We start from the raw sequence: 15925 nt of genomic DNA, 5'->3' as shown, positions 1-15925 counted from the left end.
TCCTGGGGCCTCTGCTTTTTTGCCACCACACACTGCCTATATCACCCCATTCTTTTCCCCTGTAGTCCTAGAATTCATTAGAATTCATAGAATATTTCTATGCAGTCTGTATTGAGATTTATTGTTAACCTGACTTTTTTCCTTACTGACTAGAGGCCGGGGATCTGGTAACTTTCCCTTTCTTTCACCCAAGTATCTAGCACTTTTTTGTGTTATAAATGAATAGTTGCCAGTCACCAACTTCCCTCCACACTGCAGTGGATATTAGAAACAAAAATACCACCATTATAAGCTCATGCTCTAAACTTACTGCCCTGTCATTAAATGTTTGAGGAGCAAATGGTATGGTTTCAACAGCAGTGTGAATCCCTGAGGAAAACATCACCCAGTTCTTATGCCATTTCACTGAAATGTTTTACTTTAAATGTATATATAAACATAGGATATGACCACAGAATGTGACATTAGCTCAAGAGAGAAGTCTGACTCAGGCAGATTGAGGTTTGGGGCTCATTCACAGGAAAGCATGGATCCCAGAGGCAGTGAAATCACTCATTCTAGCGGAACTTCCACAGCAGTGCAGTGCAGTGCAGTGCAGTGCAGTGTAGTGCAGAGTCAGCTGTCAGAGTTTGGTTACCAGTAAGATTTCATTGTCTCTGTCACTGACCAAGCACTTCCTGCCCTGGACATGTGGACCACAGAAAGGCCCACACAAACACTGATATGTGGTAGGGGTGGGGGTGGGGAGGACACTTGTCATTTTTTTCAGAAGGAATTTTACCAAGAGATACTAGATAGAAGGAAAATACTGATCGCATCAGATATTTTGAAATGTAGGCAGTTGGGTTGATTTCCGCCAGCCGCCCCCCCCTAATTCACCCCCCCCCCGTTTCTTCTGTCTTTAGCTCATCAACCGTGGCCCCTTCCCCAGCAAAATATTATCCTATGAGGTTCAGTGTGAATGATTCAAATGACATCTTTTCTGTAAAGGCTTTTCTTTCCCTTCCATAAGTAATTGTTTTTCCTGCTGAACTCCAAAATGCCTCATCTATTGCCATTGTGGCACTTTTTACTTTCAGTCTTATATTATTATTATTTCCTCATAGGCCTACTTCCTTCCAGGGCCTGCCATACAATAAATTTGTGTTAAATTTAATGGATTAAATGTTTTTTATCTGGCACTTATCCTCCAGTTTAATTTCACACTCACAGTTTAATATCTACAATGTGTGAAAAACAACATTTGGGCTTTAAGATACATTTGTGTGAGCATGCACCCCAAGTGAGCTTATTAGTTTACTGTTTGCCCCAAAATGTTTTTAATAATAACAACAATAATAAGTGCTTTATCTATGTAACACAGTTCTACTGAGATTATGTGCAGAGATAATACATTCTGCTATTAATGCACAGTGCCTGCATATCTCACACAATAGCCTTGAGGTCCTCTACTAGGAGAACTTTTCTGGTTTTCATGGGTATTGCATGTAGTGGATGGAACCAAGCATCATGTCAGGACAGCCTGTTCCAGGCTGTGCTGTCCACCCAGGAGAAGCTCACGAAGTATTTGCTGATAAAACCATCTCACAAGAGCACATGCTAAAATTCTCTTTAGAGATCTATTATATTTGAGGTGTTACAATTTTTAAAAGCTGTAGCATACTTATTTTTCTCTCTTAAGAAATTCCAATTAATTTTAAGTTAAATTCTTAACCAAGTTTTAGGGATTATTTGGTCTGCTCTCAGTACTCGATCTTTTTCCAGATCAAAGGATTAGGCTCAGGTCTTAAATTTAATGCAACTTACAAATAAGAATTCGAAAGATGTTAATTAAAAATATTAAGTCCCTGAGTCTTACTACCCAGAAATAACTTCTGCATATTGTAGTAGGAAGAGTGCCCCATTTAAATGTCATGTTCTTGACCAAGCTATGAAAGGTTTCTCAGGCATCCATGTGCATGTTAATATGGTATTGAAACAAAAGACTTCATTTTAAAGAAGAAATAAGTTCACAAGTTGCTTATATCTTAAAAATGTGAAACAATTTCTAAAGCACAGGGATTTAATCAGCTTTTCCCTTTAACTTTGCACAGCAATCTTATTTATTTATTTATTTATTTATTTATTTATTTATTTATTTGGGTCACAATGACATTCAGAGTGAATGTCAATGGTTTTCTTTTTCTTTTAAAGTATATTTTATTGATTATATTGTTACAATAGTTTCAATTTTTTCCCCTTTGCTCCCCTCTGCCCAGTACCGCCCTCCCCCAGCAATCCCCCCAAGTCCATGCCCATGGGTCATACATACAAGCTCTCCCGCTTTACCCTTTCATATATTCTTCCCCCTTTTTTCCAAATAATTAATTAATTAATTAATTAATTATTTTATCAATAAAAAATAACAATCCCTCCCTCTCAGACTTAAGACCATTTATAATCTTATAAAGGACAATGGGCGAAGGTCTCGAGCTCCTCTAGCTGCTTCAAGTTGGACATGGTCATCGTCCTACCTACCCTTGTGTCCAGAAATCCCTAATAAGAGTGGGGGAGCAGAGGGGAGGGTGGGCTTCCCACATGGGGAAGGATTGTGCAGACTCCAGGTCGGTTGGCTGTCCCCGGACAACGGCGTGCTTGGTTTAACAGGCTGGCATCCTTGTTGTATTTTGGGGGCAACAGATTTGGCAACAGGGTTAAAGGACATCATTCAATCCATAACCACTAGATGACAAAAGGCAGGGATTAATATTTCAACGTCCCAGATAAGGAAAAAAAGGGGCTTCTTTGGAGAATAGTGTGCCAGGCACGTCTCACCTGTCCAAAACCCTTTTGCCCATTATGCTTAGCTTGGGCTGAAGGAAATAGTTTATGTTTCCCCCCTCTCAGACCTCTGGGCTCTTTTTGTCCAAGCCATTAGGATAGAAAAGAGAAACCAGTTTTAAAGTGAAGCCCACAGACCACGCCATACGTCACCAACCCAGCCACTTAGTTCAGCCAAACTATTGAGTCTCAGGTGGCAGCAATGCAGACAGGATTAAGTGAGGCCTATACATACAGACAGTCATTCAGGTAATGAGATCATAAGCTTATGCCCTTTGAAAACAGAAAATACATGTTAATTTATGTAACATAACCCACAAACAAGTCTCTAAATCTGTAAGTCTGTCTTATTGGAGAGACATCCAATTGCAAGGCATTTGACATTCTTCTTGCCCGTAAATTAAATATCTTTGATGATACCACAGACACAGTTTAACTTTCAAATGAAAACATATTTTAAATTAAAAGAAACTTTAAAGATGGTTAGCTGCACTACTTTATAGTCTACCACTGAGCATTGTGATTTTCCTTGAATCACGATTTTTCTCCCAAACATTACCCTCCTCGTCATTAAAGGGACTGCATTAAGTTCATTTTTAATTTATCCTGTTCATTTGCATAAACACAACAAGAGCAGCAAATGATCACTTATGATCTTTAGTTCTACTTTGCTGGAACTTACACAAGGAACATTTAGCGTGACCTTCAATCTGCCCTTCAGGGCACAGAAGCTGAGCCACATATCTGGCATTCAGCCTTGCCTGTAAACACCTGTCTTTTCCAAGTCCTTCTGGTTTTCCATTGTGCCTTAAGGTCCCTTCTAGCCATCTTTCAGGAAAACAACCTTCATTCCTTCCCTGGAAAGATTGCTGTGGACCACACAACCAACCAAGATACCAGGCCTTTGATCTCGTGGGCTTTTATTACCTTCGAAAGCCGTTCCAAGTTCCTAAAGGCTTTTTGGTTACAACCAGAGTCCAAGCATGTGTCCTTTAGGCATGACATTCCAGTCAAAGTCTTGGTCAAAAAACCCTCTATTAAAAACTGGTCTTATTAGTTTTATGCAAAGAACCTTATGTCATTACTTACTTCTTTAGAATGCCAAACTCTGGAGGGATCAGATAGGGAGAGAAATATACAGTGTGAAGGAAAATCCTTGTCCTTCTAATATTCACTGAACTTGCATTTCCCTTCTTTATATTTTCATTTTTTCCCCCACTAAAAATTTTTTTGTTTGTTTTTCCATTACAGTTGTCCCACCTTTTTCCCCTTTTTGCTTCTCCACACCCTGCCCCTCCTTCTCCCACATTCAGTCCCCACCCAGTTGTCCATGTCCGTGGGTCATTTATACATGTTCTTTGACTAGACCCTTCCCCTTCTTACTCCTTATCTCCCTCCCAACTCCCCCTTTGTTACTGTCAGTTTATTCCTTGTTTACATACCTCTGGTTCAATTTTGCTCATTTGTTTGTGTTGTTCATTACTCTCCCATAATAGGTGATAGCATAAGGTATTGTTCTTTCGTTGCCTGGCTTATTTCGCTAACCATAATTCTCTCTAGTTCCATCCATGTTGTTGCAAATGGTAGAAGTTCCTTCTTTCTTTCTGCTACATAGAACTCCATTCTGTAAATGTAGCACAGTTTTTTGATCCACTCATCTACAGATGGGCACTCAGGTTGTTTCCATCACTTGGCTATTGTAAATACGGCTGCTATGAACATAGGGGTTCATAGGTTCTTTTGAATTGGTGTTTCAGGATTTTTTGGATATAATCCTAGCAATGGAATTGCTGGTTCAAAAGGCAGTTCCATTTTTTGTTTTTTGAGCAAATTCCAAACTGTTTTCCATGTGGCTGCACCAGTCTGCATTCCCACCAACAAAGCACCAGGGTTCCCATTTTTTCGCATTCTCTCCAGCACAAGATGTTTGTTGACTTGTTGATGATGGCCATTCTGACTGGTGTGAGGTGGTATCTCATTGTCATTTTTATTTGCATCTCTCTGATGGCTAGTGATGCATTCTTTCATATACCTATGGGCCCTCTGTATGTCCTCTTTGGAGAAGTGTTTGTTCATGTCCTTTGCCCATTTTTTAATTGGGTTGTCTGTCTTCTTGGTGTTGAGTCGTATAAGTTCTCTATATATTTTGGAGATCAATCTGTTGTCTGAAGTATCATTGGCAAATATATTTTCCCATATGGTTGGTTCCCTTTTCATCTTGCTGATGTTTTCCTTTGCTGAGCAGAAACTCTTTAGTTTGATGTAGGTCCATTTGTTTATTCTTTCCTTTATTTCCCTTGCCTTAGGAGATAATATCAGTGAAAATGTTGCTACGTGGGATATCTGAAATTTTCCTGCCTATTTTTTCCTCTGGGACTTTTACGGTGCCATGGCTTACATTTAAGTCTTTGATGCATCTGGAGTTTATTGTAGTTTATGGTGTAAGTTGGTGGTCTAGTTTCATTTTTTTGTATGTCCCTGTCCAGTTCTCCCAACACCATTTGTTGAAGAGGCTCTTTTCACTCCATTTGATGTTCCTTCTCCTTTAGTCAAATATTAGTTGACCATATAGACCTGGGTTTATTTCTGGACTCTCTATTCTGTTCCATTGATCTATATGTCTGTTCTTATGCCAGTACCAGATTGTTTTGACTACCGTGGCCTTGTAGTATAGTTTGATATCAGGTATTGTGATTCCTCCTACTGTGTTCTTCTTCCTCAAGATTGCTGTGGCTATTTGGGCTCTTTTTGGTTCCATATAAATTTTTGAAGTATTTGTTTTGGTCTGTGAAAAATGTCATTGGTATTTTGATAGGGATTGCACTGAATCTATAAATTGCTTTGGGTAGTATGGACATTTTAATGATGTTGATTCTTCCCATCCATGAGCATGGTATATGCTTCCATTTATTTGTATCTTCCTTAATTTCTTTCTTCAGTGTTATGTAGTTTTCTGAGTATAGGTCTTTTACCTCCTTGGTTAAGTTTATTCCTAGGTACTTTATTTTTCTTGTTGCTATGGTAAATGGGATTTTTTTTTAGTTTCTGTCTTTGAGATTTTATTGTTGGTGTACAGAAATGCCTTCAATTTCTGAATATTGACTTTGTACCCTGGTATTTTGCCGAATTCACTTATTAGGTCGAGTAGTTTTTTGGTGGAGTCTATAGGGTTTTCTATGTACACTATCATGTCATCTGCAAATAATGACAGTTTTACTTCCTCTTTACCCATTTGGATGCCTTTTATTTCTCTTTGTTGTCTGATTGCTGTGGCTAGAACTTCCAAGACTATGTTGAATAGGAGTGGAGGGAGTGGACGTCCTTGTCTTGTTCCTGGCCTCAGGGGGAATGCTCTCAGTTGTTGCCCATTGAGTATGATGTTGGCTTTAGGTTTCTTGCATATGGCCTTTAGTATGTTGAGGTATGCTCCCTCTATTCCCATTTTGCTGAGAGTTTTCATCATAAATGGGTGTTGTACTTTTATCAAATGCTTTTTTCTGCATCTATTGATATGATCATGTGGTTTTTGTCTTTCATTTTGTTTATGTGGTGTATTATGTTTATTGATTTGCGAATATTAAACCATCCTTGCATCCCTGGGATGAATCCCACTTGTTCGTGATGTATGATCTTTCTAATGTGTTGCTTGAATCCGGTTTGCCAATATTTTGTTTAGGATTTTAGCATCTATGTTCATCAGCGTTATTGGCCTCTAGTTTTCTTTCTTTGTTGTGTCTTGACCTGGTTTTGGTATTAGGGTAATACTGGCTTCATAGAACAAGTTTCGGAGTCTTGCCTCTTCTTGGATTTTTTGGAATAGTCTGAGGAGGATACGAGTTAGTTCTTTCCTAAATGTTTTGTAGAATTCACCTGCGAAGCCATCCGGTCCAGGACTTTTGTTTGCCGGGAGTTTCTTGATTACTGCTTCGGTTTTACTAGTTGTTATTGGTCTGTTCAGGCTTTCTCCTTCTTCTTGATTCAGTTTTGGAAGACTCTATGTTTCCAGGAATTTGTCCCTTTCCTCTAGGTTGTCAGATTTCTTGCCACACAGTTGTTCGTAATAATTCCTTACAATCCTTTCTATTTCTGTGGTATTGGTTGTGATTTCTCCTCTTTTGTTTCTGATTTTATTATTTTGGTCCTCTCTCTTTTTTTCTTGAGGAGCCTGGTTAAAGGCTTGTCAGTTTTGTTTATCTTTTCAGAGAACCAGCTCCTACTTATGTTGATCTTTTGAATTGTTAGTTTAGTCTCTGTGTCATTTAATTCTGCTCTGATCTTGATGATTTCCTTCCTTCTACTTGATCTGGGCTTTGCTTGTTGTTTTCCCTCTAGTTGTTGTAGCTGTAGTGTTAAATTTTTTATTAGAGATTCTTCTAGCTTTTTTAGGTAGGCCTGTATTGCTATGAACTTTCCTCTCAGGACTGCTTTCGCTGTATCCCATAGGTTTTGGGTTGTTGTGTGTTCATTATCAGTAGTTTCCAGAAACTTTTTGATTTCTTCCTTGATGTAATTGTTTACCTATTAATGATTTAAGAGCACATTATTCATTCTCCATGAGTTCGAATGTTTTTGAGTTTTTTCCTTGAGGTTGATTTCCAATTTTAAGCCATTGTGATCTGAGAAGATGCTTGATATAATTTCAATGTTCTTGAATTTGTTGAGGCTTGTTTTGTGTCCTACCATGTGGTCTACCTTTGAAAACGTTCCATGTGCACTTGAGAAGAATGTATATTTCGCTTCTTTGGGGTGAGAAGTTCTATATATATCGACAAGTCCATTTGATCTAGAGTGTTGTTCACTGCCGCAATATCTTTGGTGTTTCTTTGCTTCGAAGATCTGTCCATTGTTGACAATGGGGTGTTAAAATCCCCTCCTGTGAGTGTGTTGCTGTCTATATATTCCCTGGATTCTTTCAAAATTTTTCTTACATATTTGGGTGCTCCTATGTTGGGTGCATATATGTTTACAAGGGTTATATCTTCTTGATAAATTTTTCTCTGAAGTATTATGAAATGCTCTTCTTTGTCTCTTTTTATGACCTTTGCTGTGAAATCTGTTTTGTCTGATATAAGTATTGCTACCTCAGCTTTTTTTTTCATGTCCATTTGCTTGAAATACTTTTTTCCAATCCCTGCACTTTCAGTCTGTGTAGATCTTTTTTTCTAAGGTGGGTCTCTTGTAGACAGCATATATGTGGGTCATGCTTTCTAATCCATTCAGCTGCCTTATGTCTTTTGATTGGAGCATTTAATCCATTTACATTTAAGGTTATTACCGATAGGTACTTATTCATTGTCATTGTCCCCCTTTGTACTTGTGTTCCTCCCTGTCTCTCTCTGTTTCTTCATATTCTTAAAGCAGACCCTTTAGCATCTCTTGCAATGATGGTTTGGTGGAGATGTATTCTTTTAGCCTTCTTTTGTCTTGGAAACTCCTTATTTCACCTTCCATTTCAAATGAGAGCCTTGCTGGGTAGAGTATTTTTGGTTGTAGGCCTTTGTTTTTCATTGCTTGGAATATTTTTTGCCATTCCCTTCTGGCTTGTAGTGTTTCTGCTGAGAAATCTGATGATAGCCTTATTGGAGCTTTCTTGTATGTCATTAGCTGTTTCTCTCTTGCTGCTTTTAGGATTCTCTCTTTGTCTTTGAATGTTGGCATTTTAATTATGATGTGTCTTGAAGTGGGCCTGTTGGGGTTCATCTTCATTGGGACCCTCTGTGCTTCCTGGGCTTGCGTGACTCTCTCTCCTCATGTTAGGGAAGATTTCTCTCATTAGTTTTTCAAAGAGGTTTTCTATCCCTTGCTCTTCTTCTTCTCCTTCTGGGATTCCTATGATATGGATATTATTATGTTTCATGTTGTCCTGCAGCTGTCTTAGAACCTATTCATTCTTGTTCAGTCTTTTTTCATTTTGTTGTACTGTCTGGGAGTTTTTGTCTACGTTGTCCTCCAGCTTGCTGATCCAGTCTTCTGCTTCCTCTAGCCTGCTTTTAATTTCTACTGCTGTGTTCTTCAATTCAGAGATTATATTCTTCATTTCCTCCTGGCTCTTACTGATAGCTTCTATGTCCTTTTTCATGCCGGTGTAATTCTCAGTAAGTTCCTTGTAGTTTTTCTGGAGTTTCTTGTAGTTTCCCTGGAGTTCCTTGTACTTTCCGCTGAGCTCATTGAGCTTCTCCATAATCCATGTTTTGAATTCCATATCTGATAGTTTGCTCCCCTCTATTTCATTTAGCACTCTTTCTGGGGATTCTACCTTTCCTTTCAATGGGGATTTGTTTCTCTGTCTCCCCATTTTGTTACTTTTGTTGTTTGTTGCTGCTTCTTAGATCGATCTTCACTTCCTGGATGTGCCCCTGGTCGCGTCAGATTGTGTACCAGTCTGGCCCTAGGCAGCCTGTTGGAGACTTCCAGGGATCTACTGCCTTTGTCTGTCTCCTTCAGCTGTTAATCTATTCAATCTGTGATTAGCCGTCAGGCTTAAGGACTGTGGGTGTGGCAGCTTAATTCCTGTAGGCAGGGCTTTTGCTTCCCCTCAGGCTGATGCCACTTGGAGGGGAATGGTCTGCCTGCAGTACTGGGGAAGAGTCGGCACTGGGGCCCGGTTGGCTGCTTCCCCAGTTCTCCCGTCAAAGCCACCGCGCCAAACTCTCCCCAAGCGTCTCTAGTCCTCTCTGCCTTCCCTCTGCTTAAGCCCAGGGTAAGTGGGGGCCAAAATATTTTTGTATGTCGTCCACTTAAGAGCTCTTTTTCTGCCACTGTTTCTCCCTGGCTAGCAAGAAACCCTGTGACTCTTCACTTTTCACAGCTGGATACTATTTTACTTTCCACTCTGTGGCTGTAGGCTGGGAAGCCGAGCTGGGGTTAGTGTAGCTTCCACTTACCCGCAGCCATCTTGGACCTCAATGCACAGTAATTTTAAATTGCCTTAGATGCTGAATATCGGTATCCTAGAGTCTATAGGAATCTCAATACTATTTCATTTTCTCATCCTTTGTCATCAGAATATAGTGTGTTATAGTGTGTCCTGATGTCCAGATTTTACAAGTTTTTTATGAGGGAGATTGAAATGGAATACTTAAATCTAATTTTTCTGAACACAATTTTATGTGATCTAAAGAACACAGAAGGGAAAAAACACTTGAGTTTTGCATAAAATATGTGAAGGCACTGTGCTCATATGTCTCTTAAATATGTTTTATAAATTTAGCTGAACATTTTCAGGTGTGTCACAGCCCCATGCAGTGCTCTCCAGCCTAATGCTGTGTCCATCACACTGAGGAGCCAGGAAACCGAGGTGTTGTCTCCATCTCAGAGCAGCCTTCTCCTTCACATTCGGTCTGCATGGTTTCCACCTTGCAGTGACTTGAATAGCTTGGATTCTGGAAATGCCTCCAGCTGAAATGCTTGTAGTATTAACTTGCTACATGGAGTTTCTTTTGTTTCTTCCTGCCAATGCCGCTTGCCAATTTTAACAATTGCAGCAAAGTTTACTATTCAAACAGAACCAGATGCAACTCCAGTTCAAAGAACATATTGGAATTAAATATTTATTCTTTAATTAGTTGCTTCTAATTTATGCAAAAGAAGTTAATATGAGAGTTAGAGAATGTGCCATGTACCCAGACACAGCGAAGCCCACATAAACATTTTCTCCTTTCATCAGCTGAAAAAACAAAGGTCAGACCGTGTTTGGGGACTTCATTTTCTTTGCCCCTATCCTTGTCATTCTTCTGCTGTAAGCACAGTGGCACTTGGAGAAGCCAGCATTTCTTTCCACTACATCTGTTCCAGCTTTATCTACTGTTATTCTAGCTGGTGGGCTCCTGTATTCTGACAGGAAAATTCATCTGCTCATTCACTTGGGATTGTTTTACTATCAGCATAGGTTTTGTTGCAACCAGGAGTTTGTTTCCACCCAGGAAAATGCTTTCCCTTAACTTAACTATGGAAAAAAAGATTAAGTCAGGCAGTTACGACTAGAAAAGGAAATTGATGTGGTTCTTTTTGCAGTGCACTTTTCTTGCACTTGAATATTTTATTATTTACCAATATTGTAAATGTTTCCTCACTGTCTTTTGCTAAAAATGCTTCATCACTACCATCTTGTTTTTCTACAGCATAGCTGAATCATTGTAAAGTTTTGCTTGGCAGTAGTCAGTGTACATTTTAAACTAATACTCAAAGTAATCATAAATGGTTTCATGTTTTCTATAATTTTACAAAAATATTTAATTTCCAAAAAGGGTAACTGTAAGATTTAATTATTGCTAATTAAAAATTGTAAATTATCTTTCTATAATTGCTGCTTTTATAATATGAATTGGGGAACAGCCTGAGTTGTAGAGGCTCATGCATGACCGCAAATCTGATCTGGGCTAAGTCCTGATACGTTATGAGATTCTGAGACACATCACTTTCTTACTCAGTTGCTTGTCTATAAAACTTTCTTTGTATGATTGTTATGAGAATTGAAAGAGTTTGTGTATGTAAATTTAGCCCTGAATAAAATGCCTGACACAGAGGTGTTGCTCCATGAACTTTCTATTAATGAGTAGTTTTAGCCATCGGTATTTTTCTATGTAGTACAGTAATAGTGGAAAATATATAAAAAGATAGAGAATTGTCACTGAATATCAAGTGGTTATATTTTGATTGGTAACTATAAAAAATTCAAGATTAAAGATAATACAAAATAATGTTGCATATATGAACTAATTGAAAAATAAAATTGAAAAACAAAGTCCAAAATCTAAGTTAAGTAACATATGGATCAGGTGCTATGAACTTGGTTAAGTTCAGGCTGATCAGAAAACATGTGTTATCTATGGAAATGAGATAATTGCTTTAAAATATTTTCTTTATCTTGTAGAGTCTAGTGATGAATTTAACAGTTCTTTGAGTCATCAGAGACGCTCTAAAAATACCAGACATACTCCCCCTATCAAAAGATGTCTTTCCTGTTTTTAATCAGAATCCAGTTCTTTGTCCCTTATTTTTTTCAGGTTTTTGCATTGCCCTGCCTCAGGAATGTTAAAAGCTGGTAACCACTCCCTTGCCAATCTGGTTCAATGGGCGGTATTTTATTAAGCAAGACAGATATTCCTTTTATAAGTGAGGCTTTCTACAGTATGACATTACCAATAGCTGCTTATGTATTATTATAGGAAGCAACAGTTTGCAAAGCTTTGCTACTTGATTTACTACACAATGCTGAAAAGAGGGCTTTGTCCTCAAGTGGTTTCCAGTAAAATGTGTGCCTCTCCTGGCTTCTCTTTATCTGGGGAATATGTTTCCTGTCATTACTAAGACAATGCAATGGCCATAAAGCACATGTGGATTTTACCTGTAAACATCTCACAACAAACAGTAAGTCAGAAGTATGGTTAGAACTCACACCATGGGGGGCCCTTACACCAAGAAGCTGCTGGGGTACTGTCTCCTGCTCTCCAGAAGTGGATGAGGACAGCTATTTTCTTCTATTGGTGCACTTCCCCCAAAAAATAAAAGTTGGGTTTTTCTCTTTGTATCTGTTACCTAGCAATATCTTCTCTCTGTGTGTGGAGCACAGTGAAAGCAAGATGTGGGTAGACATTCTATCAGCAGTACTGGAATTTTATATTTATATTGGAAACAAGATGTCATAGTGGGTCACTTCTGCTAATGTTGCTACATAGTCTAACTCCTCTAACTCCGAGTAGACACTAGAACTCAAAGGGAATTTGATGAACTTCTGTAAAATAATTTACATACCATCAGATAAGTACCAGATGTTTGTCACACACAGGAAGGGAAACATTGGACAATTTTAGTGAGTTCATTTGATGTTCAGATCTGTACATACTTCCTCCCGTCATCACATCCCCTCACCATTACTCTTAATGGTAAACATAAGTAGAGCAAACTCAGATGGGAAATCACATCAATTTTCTAATTAAAAATAAAGCAGCTGTGAAATAATGATATTCTTTCAAAATAAGAAAATAATAATTGGACTATAGCCTATTCGATTTAAGAAAAGTGGGTTATTTAACTGTGGTTATTGGAAATTGTATGGAAAGAAAGGAAGTATTGTTAGGACAATGAATTCTCAAATAGAAGGGTGGCATTATATAGGACTGCTCTCTGTTGTATCTTTGTCTTTCCAGCATCCAGTCTTGAGGCATCAATTTTATCTATTAGAATGTGAGATTGCTGAGAGCTCATCATAATGCAAAAAGCTAAATCACCAAAAGGATAGTCTTGACTGGTTTTCATGACAACGAATTATTTTGGCTTTAAAATGACCAGAGCGAAATAATCTTTAGAAATCAATACACTTCTTAACAAATGACTATAGAGGTGAGGGAAATGTGGTAGGTTCCTTAGTGTCTGTCATTTAATTCATTCATTTTCTTCTCCTTGCCTCTGCCCTTCCGGCTCCTCCTTCTCCCTGGAACATTCTTTCCCTTTGTGCCCACCTGCAAGCTCCCACTGTGTATCCATTATATAACAGACACCAAAGTCAGCTGTGAAATGTCTCTAGTCCCCCTAGCTCCAATTCTCTGGGAAAGGGCTTAATCCTTCTTCTGTGCTGCAGCATACTTTATGTGCATTGCCCGGTTCTGTAATCATGCGTTTGTGCTTCCCACACTCTTACTGCTCTTGGTATCGCCACCACTTAATGTGGAATTTAGCAGATGAGAAGTATTAAGTGTCCACTGAATGAATGTAGATCAAGTTTAGTAATGATGTTCACAGAGAGCACCCTGATTAAATGGATTATGCTACAACCTTATTACAGAATACCATAAAGCCATTGAAAATGATAATGTAGAAAAATATTTTGGCTTGGAAATACACCCATAAAACTAAACAGAAGACAGCTTATCAAAAACAGTGGTAAAATGACCACATTCTCATAATGACAAAACAGGTACATAATATTCACATATATTTAGCATAAGAAAAAGAAATCTATCAGTGGTTATTTCCTAATGGTGACCTTGTGGAGATTTTTATTTTCTTCTCTAACCTTTTCTGCATATTATGAATTTTCAATAGGCATCTATTACTTTTCTATATAGAAACACAAATATTCCCTAAAAGAAACCATAGAAGTCTGGAGGGAGATAGAACAGAAACACAACAGGATAGCTTCAGTGGTAGACACATGAGCTATGCATTTCATATTCTAGGTTGACAAGTGACTTGCTCTGCTTACCAGACCAGAAAGAAAGAAAAAATGTCATTCATAGTAAAAAAAATAAAAGAAATGGTATGTCAAGAGAACTTTACATATCAAGGCATGCAGGCAGAAAAGGCTTCTCTTGTGTTAGGACTAAAAAGTATTTTAATGGGTCTGGGAGACAGATGCAGCAGGTGGGACTAAAAAGATAGATGAGGACGATGTCATGACTAGCAGAGAGAGCTTCACCTGTGAGAAAGGTATGCACACAGGCACGCAGTCCTGACTCTCCTGACACAGACACCAGCTGTGTGAGCCATGGTGCTTCTGAGGCAGAAGACTGTACAGTACTTCCTCACTTACCATGGGTATTACATTCTAGATCCCCTCTACCCCCCCGCGATAGGTGAAAATCTGTGAAGTAGGAACCTTACATTTATTTTAGTATTTATGTACATTTTAAGGCTTTATAAACCCTTCCCACACACTTCTAAACCATTCCCAGTTCCTTATTAACCTTTTCCACACTTTTATAAACACTAATGTTTTTAAACATTCTACACTCTTAAACCTATGTAACTTTAACAACATATGTATACAGTACTGCAAAATCCCGCGATATAGTTAAAAATCCCACGATACAGTGAGGCTGCGATAAGTGAACCGCGATATAGAGAAGGACTACTGTATATCTTCTTCCAAACATCAGGTATGGGAGGGTCTCTCTTAGGGGATTCCCCATAGATACCGAGGGAGAAAGGACTTAAAAGAACATCCCCAGCATTGTCAGTGAGAGTTCCCACAGTGCTGGGGAGGCTGTATCTTGTTAGAGTTTTGGGTACCTTCCAATTTTAATTGCAATAATTCCCAGCTGTAATCCTGTTGTGAGGTTGTCATTCATCCATACTAAACCCAGTGGCAGTAATGTTAGGAAGAAAAAATGAGTGAAATGTCAAGAATTCCATTGTGATAAGAGAATGTGCAGAGTTTTATAGCACAGCAGGAAACTTTATGCAATTACAAGGGGAGGTTGCTAATGCATTTCATTGTAATTGAAAAAAGAAGACTTTTTTTAATGAGTGATTCACGCATATGCTTTGGGAGTCTTTTTATCTGAGACTTTGGGTGCTTTCTGTGTTGGCTACTTAAATTCCAATCAATTGCTCCTTCCTTTAAGTCAACTGTTTCTAGTACCTAACATTCTTTTATTTAACAACTAGTTAACTTCTTTCCTACCTGGTAACTAAGTTTTATTCTAGAAGCAAAACTTGAAAAGCAGAAACAGGACAGCCAGGGAATAAAGTTCTAGAGTTATTTCAAATCAGCCTAAGCTGAATAAGGCTCTCTTGGGAATTTAATCATTTTTCAAGCTGAAGAGCCATTTGTAAGTTTGACAGGAAGAGTTTATTTAAATAGCTCTGCTTCATGCTCCCTTGGACATCAAGATTTTAAGAGCCCTTGAACATGAAAGCGGATATGGCTTTGGGCATGACTCAGTGGATAGTGAGTAAAACACTGTGTTCTAAGAGCATTTGAAAACAGTTGCAGAGTACCCATTAACTTTCCATTTGGAGCATTCGAAAATCAGAGTTTTTGCAGCAACTTAAAATTACCTGATTATTTGTCTGGAATGAATTAGTTTTAAGGTTGCCAGATAACATACAGAACACCCAGTTAAATTTGTATTTCAAGTAAGCAATGATTCGATTGTAGAAGGTCCCAAATATTGCGTGGGATATACTTATACTAAAAATATTTGTTGTTTATCTGAAATTCAAATTTATGAAACAAAAATCTTTACTTCGCACTCCTCCTTTCTTCTCCATTTCAGACTCCAAATCTAGGGCCAATCTCCCAAACTACAACACTCACATTGCTTTCAAAGTCGGTATTGTTTTATGTAGTCTGCATTCTATTTGGAAGGAGGTGGGATGTTAA

The 15925-nt window shown here is 38.4% G+C and overlaps 1 protein-coding gene across 6 annotated transcripts in view; it reads left to right on the top strand.

The window, feature by feature from the left end:
- Positions 1–15925, top strand: part of NRP1 (neuropilin 1) — a 184526-nt gene that overhangs the window by 98415 nt on the left and 70186 nt on the right. The window lies entirely within an intron of this gene.

Source organism: Furipterus horrens, unplaced genomic scaffold, assembly GCF_987537825.1.
Source record: "Furipterus horrens unplaced genomic scaffold, mFurHor1.1.pri manual_scaffold_2, whole genome shotgun sequence".
In the NCBI taxonomy this organism is placed as follows: Eukaryota; Metazoa; Chordata; class Mammalia; order Chiroptera; family Furipteridae; genus Furipterus; species Furipterus horrens.
Note: the sequence above shows the minus strand (reverse complement) of the source record. Positions and strands in the feature narration are given on the sequence as shown.